A 14,900-nucleotide genomic window follows, 5' to 3' on the forward strand; every position below is an offset into this window, starting at 1 on the left:
ATGTTTTAACAAAGCTGGTGAAGAGACATCGTTCTCTAGTTGTAGAAAATTGTTACTTCGAACAATGTATCGAGTTAAAAATAATGCCGAAGGGGTTGAGATTTTTCAAATGCCCCAACGGCGTTCAAATAGGAGATGCCATGTTTGGGACTTTGGTAACCTTCTTCAATGAAGCAGGTATGGCATTTCTTAGACTGCTTATTGATCACAATGTTGTAAAAATGTCTAATTTGAAAGACGAGATTGATCAGTTAGAGCAAGAAATAGCGGACAGTAATGTTAATAATGGTGATGTTTTTAAATCTGTTTTCGAAGAGGTTGAAAACACTCAGTAGAAATCACAAATAGGAAGCAAACGAAACTGCAACGGGATATTACTGCATATGAAACAAATTCAGCATATACTCATTTTGTTTCTAATAATAGAGACTATAACAGTAAGCGACAAACTTATCAAGGTTTTAATAGACGGAACTATAGTTCCGTGGTTTCTACTAAAGAACTTTCAGGTAGTTCTTATTCTTATGGAAAAACAACTGTACGTGTTCAGAATTCCGACCGTGGAAATACCAATGAGGTTCGCACCTCTTCACCTACAAGGACTAATGCTGGTTCTTTAAAAATGTCCGAACAGGTTGCTAGTACTACTGGTGACAAGATGTTAGGTGGTGAATCAAATAAACTGGATAAAAATGTTGATGCGATGGGGACTGATAAAGGCATTTCAACTGTTTTAAGCAGTGCTTCTAACAACGCTAATGGTTTTTTAGGGAAGAAGTGTTTACCATCGAAGAAAACCGTCTTCACGAGAAGTCGGACCTTTCTAAACTCGAACTCCTCAGGGGACGAGAATTAACTTCACCAAACGATAATTTGGACATTATTAATTTAACGGAGTATATATTTACACCCTTTGAACTTAGATTATTGCGTTTAGGTTTAAATTTTGTTCCCACTAGAAAGGCCGATTTGTGTAGAACTGTTGTGGATATCAAAAGGTTCACCAGGAAAATGAACTTGAATTATATTTTGAGTGACATTCCAGGTGAAACGAAACCGCTTAAAAAGCCATCAACTTACAATCCCCCTCTTACTAATACTATAAAAGTGTTTGAAGAAGCATGTATTAGAGATGTTGAGGGAATTTTTTCTAATAGAGGTAAAATTGAATATAATTTAAGTTACAATGATAGGAAAGCATTTAAAGAGTTATGTCAAAGGAACGGGGACATTAGATTTATGAAAAGTGACAAGGGTGGCAATATAGTTATAATGAAACAGGACGCATATTGTTCAAAAATGTTACAATTATTGGAAAATGGGGATGAATATGAGGCCATTACCCTCTATGACATTAAGAGGAAACAACGTTTAATTCATTCTTTTCTTTACGAAGCCCTAATGTCCAACGAGATTGATTTGGATGTTTATGAGTTTTGTGTCATAAATAATCCAAGAATCGGAATCCTATTTGGGATTCCGAAAACACATAAAAATATATTTAAGCCTCCCTTTAGGCCAATAGTGTCAGCACCGAACTCTGTTACTGAAGGAATTTCTTTAATTATTGACGCCACCCTTGGTCCTATAATTTTGCAACAGGAAAGTTTTTTACAAGACTCCTGGCATTTTTTAGCAAAATTGAATTCGTTTGCTGCTAGTGCAATTTTTGATCCCAACAAACATTTGCTTTTCACGTTAGATGTAACTTCTTTGTTTACATGTATTCCACACGACGAGGGGGTTGAAGCCGTTCGTTGCGTATTAACACAAAATGGGCAACATACAGCTGGACAAATATCTACTGTTTGCAGGTTTATTGAGATCATATTACAAAACAATTATTTTGTTTTTAAAGACAAATATTATCGGCAAAGGAGAGGTGTAGCTATGGGGTCCCCAGCTGCACCCTCTTATGCCAACATGGTTATGATCTGGTGGGAATCTACATTCTTAAGGCCTTTAAAACACAAATTTAATATTTTATTTTATCAGAGATTTGTTGATGATTTGATTTTCATTATTGAAGGGAATAAAATTACTGTCGATCAGTTTCTTTTTGAAATTAATATGTTGGATTGTTTTTTAAAATTCACCTTAGGTGATGTGGGTTTTAGTATTAATTTTTTGGATGTTTGTGTTTTGTGGGACTTTGCAGGTGGGAAATTCAAAAGTAAAATATACCGGAAAAAGACATTTACGAATAGTTATGTCCATTACTCAAGTGCCCATCCCAAATACATGATACGTAACATCCCTAAAGGTCAGTTTATTAGGGCCTGTCGGATGACCTCAGATGAAAAAGATCTTGTTTTGGAGTTAGAGTTTATTAAGAATTTGTTCCTTCAGAGGGGTTATCCCCCAGAATTATTGGACAACACTGTGAGTGAAGTGTTGAGTAAACGTCAGTTGCATTATCCAGCTTTATTAAACATTCCAAACCTTGGTTTCCAACATTTGCCCTGTAATAAGCTTGTTAAGTATGGGAAATGTGACAATTTAGTTTGTTCCTTAGAAATGAGTACGAATGGGGATTATATTAAAAGAATCTTATTGAATAATTGGAAGATCATTGAAGGAAATTCTGATATTTTTCGAGTTCTAGGCAACAAACCTAATTTTGTGTTTAGGAATGTATATAACATTAAAAAAGCCCTTGAGTTTGATAAATTTGCACTGAAAAACAGAACAATTGAAGGCAAAGGTATGTTTGCCTGTAACAATTGCAACATGTGTAGATATATTGCCAAGGGTCCCGTTGTTGTTATAGATACTATTGACCGGACTTTTATGGTCCCTGAATATGTTAACTGTCGCACTAAGGGGGTTGTGTATATTGCCATGTGTAGTTCCTGCTCCGTTTTTTATGTTGGTATGACCACCCGTAGTCTTAATGTTCGTATTCGCGAACATATTTACAATATCAAGACACAAGATGTCAACAGTGTCTTTAGACACTCTGTTATTTGTAATAACTTCAAGAAATTTGTATTTTCAGTGGTGGAGGTCGTTAAATCTGACTTAAGGGGTGGTGATTATAAAAATTACGTTGAGCAAAGGGAAACACTTTGGCAAGTCAGATTAAAAGCTGATAAGCCCCCTGGCTTGAACGAGACCATTAATATTAAATGTTTTTTGAAATGTTCTCGATTAAGTATTGATAAAGAATTAGTAGGTTTGCTTTCCTTATTTAATTAATGATGAATTTCTTAAAATTAAAATCATTTTTAATTGTTTTTAACTGTTTTAGACTTGATGTGATAGGTTAATTGATTGATTAATTGTTTCATTACTTATGTAATAGAGTATATAATGGTTTTTTTAGTGTTTGGTATTCTGATGAAGTCTTCGGACGAAAGCGGAAATAAAGGGTTTTTTTACGCTATTTCTTCATACTCCAGTGCTTCATTTGATTCTCCTTCCAGACTTTGTTTTTTGGTTGTAACATGGTACAGCTGACTGAGTGGATGTTATGCAGCCGGCACAAGTGGTTGTTTTTTTTTTTTTTTTTTTGTTGCCTTAATCTTACAGTAAAACACCCAAGGTTTAGAATGCAAACAGTATCCCCCGGTGGTGTAGCACCTACGAGCTAATGAAAAAAACAGCAGTCTCGTGACAGTTTTCAGCATAGTTTCTATTTGTGTAAAAACATGTCTATTGTAATTTGTGTGTATACTGATCATGTCTAAATATCTAAATGTATCTGTAATTTTTCTGTGTGGAGCTTTTCTCCCTGGGCCTCTGCTGAAAAAGGGGCCTTTTCGGCTCAGACACCCCCAGTTAACAAATGTAAAATAAATAAAAATAAATCTAAGAATTCTTACACTACATAACTGTCAGCTGCATTGATACTTTCCAGAGTACCTGGTAGTCTAAGTGACTGACTGTTCCTCGCTGAGCAGTTGTAGAACTTGGCTCTGCCCACTCAGTTCCATTCTCACTATGCTCAGGCTTCACTCTGCTCTTCTATTCTGCCCCCATTCCCTTCTGCCCCCAAATTACTAAAATTTATTTAAAACCCAAGCATTCCTACTCACACTTATCTACCAATCACCACATGTATGATTTCCAGTTATACGTCTCACATTTCCACACTAACCTTAACACCCATCCATTACCACACATACATTAACCCTTTAACCATTACAAAATGCTATCAATACATTCTATATTACTAGCTCTGCTAACAAATGCTGCTCACTTACACTATCACTCACAGTCTCCCCTCACACATTTCACAAAACTACATCTATTTTTTCTCCACACCTGACTGACTACTCTATCTTAATATCTCCATCCATCTTACATATAGCAGAACTCCCATCACACCTCATACAAATTATACCATATTAAACCAAACCCAAAGAATACCCCTTTTAAGTTTCAGAAGCATATATCAACATTTGTCCATACACTCGTGACCACAGCTACTAAAATTATAAGTGGAGACATTCACCAAAACCCAGGCCCCCGAAATACCTCCTCACCACCCCCGCAAATACAAGATATTGCCAATCTATCACGCAAAGGCTCTGAAATACTTAAATCTAAAACCTGCGAGGCACAGTCAACAAAGTTCAATAATTACATGCCACCCTATCCCATTATAACCCTGATATTGCTGTTTTAATGGAAACCTGGTTAAAAGCACACATTGCAGACAACAAAATTACACCACTTGGTTACAACATTATTAGAGCAGACAGGAAGGTAAAAAGAGGTGGAGGGGTAGCCATCTTATTTAAGAGCAGTCTCACACTTTTACCACAAAGCCTAATCGATAACCTCGAAAACATAGAAATCCCACTTACTACATTTCAACTTAACCAAAACAAATTCATATCGATTATAGCTACCAATGTCACATGCAGAAATAGCATCTCCACTATATAGCACATTATCCAATCTATATCAAATTTCACAGCTCAAGAAACTATCATTATGGGTAACTTTAATATAGACTGGCAATTTGTAATTCACATACCCCTAAGAATCGCATCAACCTCTATGGCTTCACATAACTCATTCAAGCTCCTACACGGATAGATAAAAATTCCAACCGTCAATCTATACTGGATACTAGCCAACAAATTTTAGAATTATCAGATTGGCAGCTGCTTACCCGACAGCCTTAGTGACCATATGCCAACCTATCGATTGAGGGAAAACATCAGTACCGTCAAGCTCACCACCTTCCGCCAATCTGCAAGACCTAATCAATACCTTAAAAAATGTAACTGGTCTCTACTAAAAACCTGTCACTTGATGCTGCAGTAGATTATTTTAACAGTACCTTCCTTGACATTCTAAACAAATTGCCCCCCCCAGGTCAATTCATATTAAGGTCACATACACACCAAGGCTAACTAATGACACCAGAATGCTCCTTAGGAAAAGAGACAAAGCCTGGCAAACATGGCTCACCTGTAAAAAAAACAAATCAACCATATCACATTCCAGCAAATTAGAAACAAGGGTAAACACCAAATCAACCTAGATAAAAATAACTTTTACTATAACCTGCAACATAAACACCAGCATAACCCCCAAAATTTTGGTATACCAAAAATGTCATTCTCCATCCAGGACATTCCACTACCCCTTCCCCCAACTTACAACACTCTCCTACCACTGTTGCAGAAGAATTCAATAAATACTTCACTGAAAGTGTTTAAAAGTAATTCCACAGAACCATCTCTAGCCTCCAAATCTCTCAATATTAACTGCAATGCCTTCTTTCAGCCTGTTGCCACAGCTACTATTAACAAACTACTCAAAAAACTCAAACCCTCCTAAATAGCAGCTGACAAGTTACCAGCCAAATATTTAAAACTAGCAGCCAACGCCATATCTTATCCAGTGTCAATCCTTATTAACAGGTCCATTGCAGAACATGTCTCAGCAATATGGAAAATCGCATACATTATCCCCTTATACAAAGGCAGAAATTCCACAGAACTGGCCAACTACAGACCGTTCGCCATTCTCTCTCCACTATCTAAACTCCTCGAAAGATGTATCCACTCCCAACTGATTCATTATCTTATTTTTTTTACAGAATATAGGTATTGTGATACATGGTCATCTGTTACCTTTTGTAGAAAAAATTGATTCCTATATTAAAGATTCCTTTGACTTCATTGAGAAAATATCCAAGATATCTTGGACAGAAAACATGTTTTGGGTTACCTTGGATGTAGTTAGTCTATATACGAATATTAGCCATAGTGATGGAGTGCAAGCAGTGCATTATTTTCTTGGAGATAGTCCTACTTCACATTATATTATTGATTGAATTTATTTTTGTTTACTAAATAATTTTTTCAGTTTCAATGAGGGGGTCTACCATCAGTTAAAAGGTACGGCTATGGGGGCACCTTTTGCCCCCATGTATGCCAACATGTTTATGGCCAAATTTGAGTCGGACTATATTTACACTACTACATTTGTACAACAACATGTCTTGTTTTACTTTCGTTACATTGATGATTTGATCTTTTTATGTAATGGGGGACTAAATGCAGTATCCACCTTTTTTTTCAGAAATAAATGATAATATATATATATATATATATATATATATATAATATAAAATTTGATGGCTTACAATGTGGAACGGAGGTTAATTTTTTGGACATTCACTTATCAGAAGGGAAAGATGGTCTTATCACTACCACAATCCATCGGAATTTGGGACTAGTTGTCATCCGTCCCATACATTGAAATCTTTACCCTATGCGGAAATTATTAGGTTATCCAGGCTTTGTAATGATGGTTTAGATTTGGAGAAACAAATTAACAAATCAATAAATATGTTCCTACAGAGGGGCTATAGTAAAAATTTTAATTTGTGAATCAATTGATAAATTAATACAGTTAAATTTGAATAGGGAAATTAACAGCAGAAACAAAATTACAGAAGTTAATAATATTAATTCCAGGACTGAAGTAACAAGGAGGGTGATTAAACAACAAAAAATCTTTTTTGTGACTACTTTTAATTTATTAAGTGCTGAAATTTGGGACCTTATTAAATATTATTGGAAATGTTTGTTACAAGATGAATTTTTATACAAACTTATTTCTAATGTTCCCTATATAGCTTATAAGAGGGGACAGAATCTGGGGGATAAATTAGTCAAAGCGTATTATGTCTCTTCAGCGATGAGACCTGGTCTTTCTTTATCAACTTGTGGTACTATACCATGTTATAATTATAATGTGTGTTCTTTTATTAGACCCAATTTTCCTAGGATTAATGGAAGAATATTTAAACCACATAGTTGTTTTACGTGCCACACAATGGGTGTGATTTATTGCCTTAAGTGTCCCTGTGACCTTTTCTATATTGGGGAAACGAAAAGAAAATTTAGAATTAGGCTGCTGGAACGTATTCGGGATATTAAAAGGGGAACTTTAGAAAGTCCTTTAGCACTGCATTTTATGGAAAAACATAGTGGTAATGCTAATTTACTGCAAGCAACCATTCTAGAACAAGTGTTTATTAAGAAGGGGGATGAAAGATGAAAGATTACTTAAAAGTATTTTACTTTATAAAGAAACTGTATTTATACCTAAATTTAAAACATTGTCACCAATGGGTTTAAACAGAGAAGTAAATTGGAGAAGTTTACTTTAAATTTCATGCTAATTAGTTTTTATCATGTCTTTAATTGTATTTAATTGAATGATTACTTAATATATATACATATATATATATATATATATATATATATATATATATATATATATATATATATATATCTATCTATCTATCTATAGGAGTGTGTTTCATTAATTTTGTACTCGTTGAAGGCTATTGTCACCGAGGCGCTAAGACAGACAGATCACAATAAATTTTATCGGTGTGGAATCCTTGTCGTTTTTTGTATTTATTTCTGGTCTTCCACCGGTTTTTTCTTTCTGTTTGTTGTTATTTGATTCATTATCTTACCTTCAAAAACATGCTAGCAACAGGTCAGCATGGTTTTACGCCCTATCATAGTACCACAACTGCACTCCTCAGTTTCACCAATACTATCAACCAACTCAAAAACAATGGCAAAATAGTTTCTTCAGTCTTTCTAGACATGTCCAAGGCCTTTGATACAGTCTCCCATCCCAAAATATTAAATACACTCTCCAAAATGAACCTCGGCCCCTCTGCACTTCAATGGTTCTGAAGCTATCTACAGGACCGCCAACAGTCTGTAAAATGTCCTATCACCCCCTATTCCTGTCACACTAGGAGTACCTCAAATCTCAATTCTTGGGCCACTACTCTTCACTACTTTTAGAAACAACCTCCATAGTGCTACCCCACTGTCTTCAACTACCCAATATGCAGATGACACAACACTTCATATGCCGCTAATAACCTGCAACACCTCCATGATACAACCCACAAATCATTCTTCGATACCGAGCTATGGCTCTCTAACCATCAGCTCATACTCAACCCCAATAAAACAAAATTCATGATCTTCCAACTCACAAGAAACCCCACCACCACCACCGCAACACCTTCTACATTACAGCTAGGAATAATACAAAAATTAATGCTGATTCACAAACAAAACTACTTGGTGTAATAACAGATAATAACCTACAATTTGACCTACATATAGCACAAACAATTAAGAAAGTTCACAAAAAAATGGTTACTCTTTACAGAAATAAAATGTATCTATCACCTCTAGGGTTGCCATTACTAGAACCTATCTTCTATCAACACTTCTGTATGCTTCTCCAATTCTCACCAACCTTAAAAAGACAGAATTAATTAAACTTAAAACATGCTACAATAAAATAGCTACATTTCCAACTGACTGCCCACATCATACCCCACCACTGTCACTCCTTAAAACTCTCCTAGTTAAAACTCTGACAACTTCTATCCTATAACTAATTGACCTTAGCACACAAACTAGTATATCAACCTGAAAAAACCCTGCCCTTCTAAATATTTTCCAGTCTCATACCACAAATCGAGGTCTTCGGTCAACAAATAAATCTCTACTACAAGTGTACAAATCCACTAATACGGCAGGGGACTCCCTATTTTCTCATCATGTAGCAACAAAGTGGAATTCACTACCTCACAGCATCAGAGCCAACACAGATACCAACCAAATCAAAAAGATTCTTACAAATGATCTTAATGACACCTGGCTTTGTTCCTGTACTACTCCAGGCTAACTAGTTTTAATAGCTCCTGGTCACACTTTTTCTTCTTCACTGACTACGTCATAATCTATGCTCTCTCTCTCACGTCTAGATAATCTGTAATCTCATCTTTTTCTATTCAATTTCCCCCCTACTTGAGAAACTACAATGTCTACACTACAATAAGGAATTACATCAGATGATTGTATAATAAAAATGTCAGTGATAATGGCATAGAATGTAACTTCTGGTGTACTGTATGCCTTGTATATTTGTTGTATAAATTTTCTATAATTTCTTGTATAAGTTTTGTATAATTTCTATATGTGGAGCTTTTCTCCCCAGGCCACCACTGAACATGGGTCTAGTCCCACTCAGACTTTCCCAGTAAACAAAAATAAAATAAATAAGTCTTGCGTCACTGCTTATAGAGTCTGTGAAAGCAGAGTCCTATGTTTCTGCATGGTACCCTATAGTCAGCAGGTATTCCTAACTAAAAGTGCTTCCGATTTACCTGAGCGAGCTTTGGTGAGTTCTCCTGACACTTGTACATGAGGTACCCACTGAAAATGCCATTGCAGAACAGCTGTTTCCAAAAGCAGCAAAGGAACTCTTCTTAGCTGAAAAGTCAAGTTTTTACCTTTCAACAAATGTTCACAAAGCACTGCATTTTCACAGTGAAAAACAAATTCCCCTTTACACTCCTACACACATATACACACATATACACACACATACAAGTTATAACGTACATATATGCATTTTATTAGATTGCGGAACTGTGGAATTTTTTTACCAGAATATGCTGAGAGAATTAAAAACTTTGGAATTTTAAAAGAGCCTTTCGTCACTTACTGGGGATAAGGAAGTCCATGAATACTTGGACGCACATGCATCTGTCCAACATGCTAATAAGTGCAATGAGTCTGCATACAATTTGGCGCTGCTGTGTGCAGCTGCTACACAACACCACAGTCACTCATGCAGGCAGAATGTGACATCATAAAATAGGAAAATGTTGAGGTAAGGAGCCAATATATGTGGTCTAAGGAAAAATGTCATGTTTTTACTGTAATGTGCAGAACATTAAATATTGTTACTGGTTGTTGCAATAAACATAAAAAGAATGCTAACGAAAGCAGTACCACATTACTCATTGGCTAGATATCAGTGAGTGGGTAACACAACCAACACTATCAAAACCATACATTTCATTATGTAAGCCTGCAAGTGTGCACTTATAATACCAAAACAGCCATTATGTTAATGACATCAACCTATTTGGCTGTAAGTTTAAAATCAGTAGGGCCATTCAAACTATCACACATAATGAAAGCTTTTATTGGAGAATCTATTAAAGCAATTCAAAGGAAATTAAACTTCTTTTTTCCCCAAGAGGTAGCACTGGAAACGAACAGAAATAATGAGACCACGCTCTAACAGAATTGGCACTAGTCCAACTCAAGTAGCTAGAGCTGCATTTTGTGAATACATGGATTTTGAATATATGTTTAGAATTGCAAATTACAGGCCCAAACTTTTTTACAAATAAACTGACACAAGGAAGGACTGTCCTGGATTTTCCTTTCTGTAATCTAATTTAACACTCTATCTTTGTGCAGTAAGAGAAAGCGAACCCCTTCTACTACCTATCCTCGTATCTCATTTTTCCTTTTCGATGCACTCTTCGGGCTCAGCCCCTTGAATTACAAAACAATTTCTGGTGGCAACATCACTGCTGCTGCCCCCAAACACACACACACACACACACACACACACACACACACACACAAACAAAAACACACAAACAAAAACACACACACACAAAATCCCAGTAGCAGCTGTTCTAGATGCTCCATTAGTGGCATCAGATCCACATTTTATGGAATGTTTAGCAACTTGAGAGACGGAATGAAACATTTCTTGAAGTTTTGACCTCTTGTCTAGGCTTGGAATTTCAGAAATCTTCTGACTCATCTTGTCTAACATACTGAGAAGGAACTTAATCATGTGTCTGACAATTAATAGACCTAAATTACAGGGCAGCAGATACCATCAAGGGCTCTGCTCTCTATCATTCTGAAGAGAATTAGAAGCAGGATCTTTTTAGCTCCCCTCTCAAACTCCACAGACAGTGGAGTCAGCAAAAGGATTTTTATAAAAATATATTTTTAAATCCTTGTGTGGACTTTTAGAACCTGGGGGTTAGGAATCAGGGGCAAGGAAAGCTGATAAAAAGGCATCCTCCAACACCTCCGAGAATGAGGGTACCCGATTTGTCATGCCAGACCCTACACAAGAAGAACTGGATACCATCACAGGAACAGTCTCATCTGGACCGCTTTCCTGTTGAGAAGAAGCAAGTGAAGGTGTAACAACATGACTGACTTGAGCCTTACAAGGCATCCATATTTACTCTCAAAGCTAATAAATGAATAGGATTGCTGCTATAATGCTTGTCATCTATCTTACTGCGCTTTCCTACTAGGTCTTCTGTGGGCAATCCTGTTTATTGGCAGATGGTGTTATTGTAGAAGAATTAGAGCGTGTCCCATTTAGTAAAGCCCAGAAATGTATAGTTGGAGCTTACTTTCTGGATTTTAGGAAAGCCTTTGACTCTCTTGAATGGGCCTTTCTTTAGGATGCTCTTACAACATATGGCATTACAAGGCAATTTACTGACCAATGTAGGATTTTGTATAATGTTCTCATGGTTCACACGTTCATAGGATGATACCAGGCTATTGGCTCAGAGGACCTTGTAAGCCTAGCCAAGAATTTCACCCATGTTCCCACAAAGTCAGCACTTGTTTTCCCTGCCCAGCAAGGACACAGGTGGGATCCCAGGGATATATTTTCTGTTTCCCATCTAGTCGTCCAGGTTCCTCTTAAAGAGGACTAGTGAGGTACTCTGCTTGACATGGACAGGAAGTCTATTCCACAGATGGAGGAGTCATTGGGACACAATCCATCCCGCCAACAACTCCTATTAATGTCACAGACCAGGTTGAGACCTTGCATGCGGGTTGTGCAAGTGGAATCTGGCTTGGGGATATGCAGCAACTCCATCAAGGCCGAGTCTGAGATGACCTTGTATGCCAGACACAGGTCACCCCTGAGCAGTCTGTATGAGACAGAGTACAGAGACAGGGCTTTTAGTCCATCTGTATAGGATAAGTGTTTGACACCCTGGATTTTCCTGGTCAGGAACCTCGGTGGTCTCTCCAACTGCTGCATGTGCTTGGCAAGGCACATGCTGAAGGGGGCATTGTACTCGACAATGGCTCTGATAAGGGAGGAGTACAGTGATGTTATGACCTCCTTGTTCCTGGATGAAATACCCTTATTTATGAGGTGGGCCATGTAAAAAGCATTCCATACAATGGAGACAACATGGTAGTCTAAAGTCAGGTTACTATCAACCTGGGTGCTCAAGTCCGACACGACTGATTGCGTGCTTACTGCATTGTTATTAATGTGATAATTAGCGGGGTCACCATTTGCCCCAAAGGTGATAATAATGCATTTTTTGGCATTCAGTTTGAGGCCATGCTTCTGGCATCAGTCATTAGTTTGGTTAAGGCCCTCTTGGAGGATGTTCACATCACTAGGGGAATGATGGTGCCCATCTTGCAGTCAACTGCAAACTTGGTCAGCCACAGACCACTGATTTTGGCTTGCACCTCAGAAAAGTATATCCCAAACAGTAGAGGCCCCAAGACCAATCCTTGGGGCACGCTGCTTGTTACAAGACTACTACTAGAGGTGGCTTCCCCTATTTTGACTGAGTGGGTTCCATCAGTGAGTCAGTTAGCTACCCATCTGGTAACATATGGGTTGATGCCTAGCTCAGAGAGTTTATCTATTATGCCTAAGTGGGGAATAGTGTCGAAGGCTTTGGCTAGGTCAAGGTAGGTGCTATGCACTGTCTTGCCCTCATCTATGCTTTGGTAATGGTTTTGAAGAAAGCAACCAAGTTTAACAGGTATGATCTCCCTTTGACAAAACCAAACTGCGTGGGATCAAGCATTTGGAGGTTGCCAATGTCCTTGTTTTTAAGGTCCATGATAATGCGTTCCATGGCTTTGCAGATCAGACTAGTTAGGCTGATGGGCCTATAACTGCCTAGGTCAGTGGAAGCTCCGTCTTTGTGCAGAGGGATGGCAGTGGTTGTCCTCTATTCTGCTGGGACAAAGCCGGTGCACAAGATTTGGCTGAATAGAGTGCTTAGTGGTGCTGAAAGCCCTTGCCTGAGTTAATGTAGGACACAGCCAGGGATGTTGTCGGGTCCCATGGAGGCTGTATTTTTTGCCTTTGAAAGGGCATTAATAACCTGCTCCCTGGTGATGTCTTGGTTTACTGATGGGGGGACAGGTTGTGTATGCTGTATTCCTGACCACCAATTCAGAGCAGATTTGGGAGTTACCTTTGAGATTGCGGACGTATGCAAAGAAGGCCTTGTGATTGTCCTTAGTGGATGTGGCCAATTTCGACTCGGACATAAGCCTTAGAGGATTTCATCAGTGAACCTATTTGCTTGTTCAGACAGACAAAGAGGAGATTGCTTCCAACTTGGCACCTGCTGCTTCTTGGCCTTAGACAGCAATTTTTCCCTTTTATTACAGAGTCTGTTTATTGCTAATGTCCACCAGACAGGTTTACTCTGGCTTGAAGAAGATGATTTGGTCCTGTCAGGTATTGCTGAGTCCATGCAGCTATACAGGTGCTCATATAGTTTTTTGGTGTAGGCTTGGACATTAGTGCTAGTTCCAAATGAAGGGATGGTGGCTGTGAAGCTGCTTATACCTGCTCTCAGGTGGGTGTAGTCAGCTTTGGAAATGTTATTTTGTTCGACCCTGACAAAGGGGGGTCATGGGAGATGGTGACTTTGAAAGTGATTGCTTTATGGTCGGATCTTACTAAGGGGAATGACACTGTAGGGGTGCTACTGTGGCTAGTCATGTTGGTTAGTACCAGGTTCAGGATATTTTCACCTCTTGTGGGAGTGTCGACCAGCTGATCCATTGCATTGGCACTGATGAAGTTGAGGAATCTCTGGGCATTCATGTTTGAGCTAGAATAGGTCTTCCACTCTATGGTTGGGTAGTTAAAGTCACCAGGATCAGGGTAGAGGGTTGAATCTTGATGGATTCAAGTAAGTCCAGATAGATGGAGTAGGGCCTCCTGAGTCATGGTTGGGGGTCTGTAGCTGGCTATGATTTGACTAGGTGTTTTCTCAATAGTTAACTGCACCTGGAGTGTCTCCTGTGCGTCAATGTTTGACCAGCCTGGAGGTGTATACGTCTTTGATAAATATTGAAACTCCACCTCCTTTGGCTTTGTAGCCCTCTGTTTGGGGTAACCTGGTAAGGCTGGGGTGCTCTACTCAACTTTGAACCAGGTTTCAGTGACTGCACAAATGTCAGCATCTTCCAGGGTGAGGAAAGCCTGCAGTGAATGCAGTTTTGTGTTAAGACTCCTAGTGTTTAGCAGCATGACCTTTAAGAAGAAATTTTCACATTGGTACTTTTGTCCTCATGACTTTGCCTAAAAAAGGCATTATGAGGGAGGCAAGAGACTTTGCCAAAAGCCTGAAGCCCAGGGGAGACAGATAAAGGCCATCTCTGGCAAAGCATCGTGGCCTGTCAATCATGTCCTCCCAGCCTGTCAGGTACTGGAACCTATTGGAATGACACCAGAAACTAAGCCAATTGTTAAAGTCAATCATTTTCTGT

General features: G+C 38.2%; 1 protein-coding gene across 2 annotated transcripts in view; it reads right to left on the bottom strand.

Annotated features, from left to right (window-relative positions):
- NFATC3 (nuclear factor of activated T cells 3) overlaps positions 1-14,900 on the bottom strand; it is a 1,346,548-nt gene that overhangs the window by 1,045,540 nt on the left and 286,108 nt on the right. The gene's annotated exons all lie outside the window — the stretch shown is intronic.

Source organism: Protopterus annectens, chromosome 8.part1 (assembly GCF_019279795.1).
Source record: "Protopterus annectens isolate FY-2018-M chromosome 8.part1, PAN1.0, whole genome shotgun sequence".
NCBI lineage: Eukaryota > Metazoa > Chordata > Ceratodontiformes > Protopteridae > Protopterus > Protopterus annectens.